The sequence below is a fragment of the Macrobrachium rosenbergii genome, chromosome 53, assembly GCF_040412425.1.
Source record: "Macrobrachium rosenbergii isolate ZJJX-2024 chromosome 53, ASM4041242v1, whole genome shotgun sequence".
In the NCBI taxonomy this organism is placed as follows: domain Eukaryota; kingdom Metazoa; phylum Arthropoda; class Malacostraca; order Decapoda; family Palaemonidae; genus Macrobrachium; species Macrobrachium rosenbergii.
The window spans coordinates 35196952-35199451 of record NC_089793.1 but is presented as its reverse complement, the minus strand read 5'-3'; the positions used below and the strand labels follow the sequence as shown (position 1 = coordinate 35199451).

At 31.7% G+C, this 2500-nt stretch overlaps 1 long non-coding RNA gene across 3 annotated transcripts in view; it reads right to left on the bottom strand.

The window, feature by feature from the left end:
- Positions 1-2500, bottom strand: part of LOC136834408 (uncharacterized) — an 847209-nt gene that overhangs the window by 521604 nt on the left and 323105 nt on the right. For all 3 annotated transcript variants that reach the window (XR_010851788.1, XR_010851787.1, XR_010851789.1), the window contains one exon: positions 1-175. This exon is cut by the window's left edge. This is a non-coding gene — a long non-coding RNA (uncharacterized lncRNA). The remainder of the gene's footprint in view (positions 176-2500) is intronic.

Genomic DNA, 2500 nt, shown 5'->3' with positions numbered 1-2500 from the left:
GCTTGAGCTGGGGTATCTCTGGTTGCAGTTGGGGCATCAGGGTATGTATCCCAGTGGGCAGTCAAGCAGAGAGGTGGTAGCCACGGTGGTGGTAGTAGTGGTGGTGGGACTGTCGTGGAGCAGTGAGTGTGTTTGTACCCAGCCCTGGCCTCTTGAAGGAAGGTGGTGTTCGTCTCTGAAATGAACGAAAGAGACATTTGGAATAATGTGTGTCGCAGTGAGAGACGTGTTATTATTATTATTATTATTATTATTATTATTATTATTATTATTATTATTATTATTATTATTACAATGTAAGGTAAATCAAGCCACCTTACCACAGTTTTCACTCACGATGTTTGTTTGTTTTTTTTTATTGTGACAACAATCAGACATTAATCAAACACATGTATATATTTTATATTTATTTCTACATAAAAGTGTGATTGTATACAAGCCACCCATACTGCAACACCAGAAAAGAGCTAAATGAATTACAGTGGTGAATCTGTATTAGAAGCTTTATTCGAAAAACTACACTTTTAAGGTTTAGTGGTAACGATGTCTTAATTTACAAATGACATTTTTTCCTTCATAAAGCCTTGCCAACAACGGTGCTGAAAGGGCTCCATGCAAAATTGCTCCAAACTCCAAACAGAAATAGATGTTATTGCACTAATTAAAAAAGAAGTCTTCTCCAAAGACAGGTTCAGCGGTAACTGAGTTTTTATTGCAGGGTTATTGACATATTTAAAAAAACTGGAAAAATAACGACCTTATATTCATGTATATATATATATATGTATATATATATATATATATATATATATATATATATATATATATATATATATATATATATATATATATATATATATATATATATATATATATGTATATATATAGATATATATATACATATGTATATTTATATATGTATGTATATTTATCTATTTACTTATTTGTTGTCTAGACATCTACAGCCAATGAGTGTAGAAATTTAAAGTAAGAAATTTACAAGAACCAATTTACTGGAAATTCTATAGAAATGCTGAATAACAATAAATGTCAAGAAGTGTGATGAAATGAGTACGGAGGAGCACTTTAAAGTGAACGAAACAGGTCGAGTAATGGAATGGAGAATGGAGCTTAAAGAGGGATGATAAAATACAATGCAGGTCCTCCCAAAAAAACTGAGGAAACCAAGTAGACTTTGATTATGCGAATCTTTTCTATAAATAACAAAGAGAAAGTCGTTCCTTTTTTTTTGGTAAAAGCGCATAAAATAAAATTAGTTTTTGCCTCCTTAATTTCAGCAGGGATTACAAAATAATTTCTTTTTAAATCAGCAGTAATATTTTTGCTTACTGTTAAATCAGCAGAATTTTTTATTAGTTATCTATTTTTAAATCTGCATAAATAGTAAAAACACTGATTTCAATATCCATGAGGGTGTATTTTCCTTTTGGGATTTATGCATGCATTATAGTCAGATAATAGTTTAATAAGCTGAAAATAAAACAGTGCATTATCCCCTTTTTTCAGATAAGTAAAAATAAAAATACCTTCTTAATAAAAAATAATGCATCCGTTGTCTATTTTATTACAGATTCAAAAACAATAAAATAATTTGTTCAAAAAAAAAAATAGTTTTCTTTTCATTGCAGTGGGACCAAAACAGGGACACTTGTGCAGTTACCCTGCTAAATAATTTTTTTTTTAATTGCAACGTTATAATATTCTTTTCCTAACAGTAACATGCTCTGCGCAAACAACAAACGACGGAAATATTGACGGAACGCCGACAGAAATTGCCGCTAATTAGGTTTTCCAACATATTTCATTAAATGTCCACCAGCACACGAGTCAGTCCCTAATTGTGAATAAAATTAAGATGTGTTTATTTCGTTCACACAAATTGATGAGTGTCCATAATGAAATAATTGCCTGCAAGGCAAGCACACAATCAAATAAAAGAGTATGTACATTCAGCTCCGCATATACATTTTTTCGCAGGGAAATTGGCCAACATTTTTTTTTGTTGTTGTCTTTCTTTTTTGGGGAAAAAAGGGGCAATACGCGTTTTCTTCCATCACATGCTGGCAATGAACGTCAGCATGATGGAAATGATTTTGCCACGAGTGATGATGGAACGAATTATATTGCATTGCAGGATGCACGCAAGAAACCGCCCCTGAAATAACAATCTGGAAATGAAATATTCATCAGCTTTTATTCATTAGGAAGGCGACCAGGCCAGTATATCAGAAAATATACTTTATCATAAATGTTCTGATTACGAATTATTTAATAATTAGAAGGTACAGTGGATATGATTATGCATTTGTTAGACAACTCAAAATGTCGGAATATCAGATACTTCGAAGCATATTTCACGATTAACAAAAATAATGATTTAAAACTACACGAATTAATCCCACACATCATGAATATAATGAAACGAAAGTAAAAAGCATAACTCTTCCCTCAGCACAGTCGTTTACCATGAGATGAACGT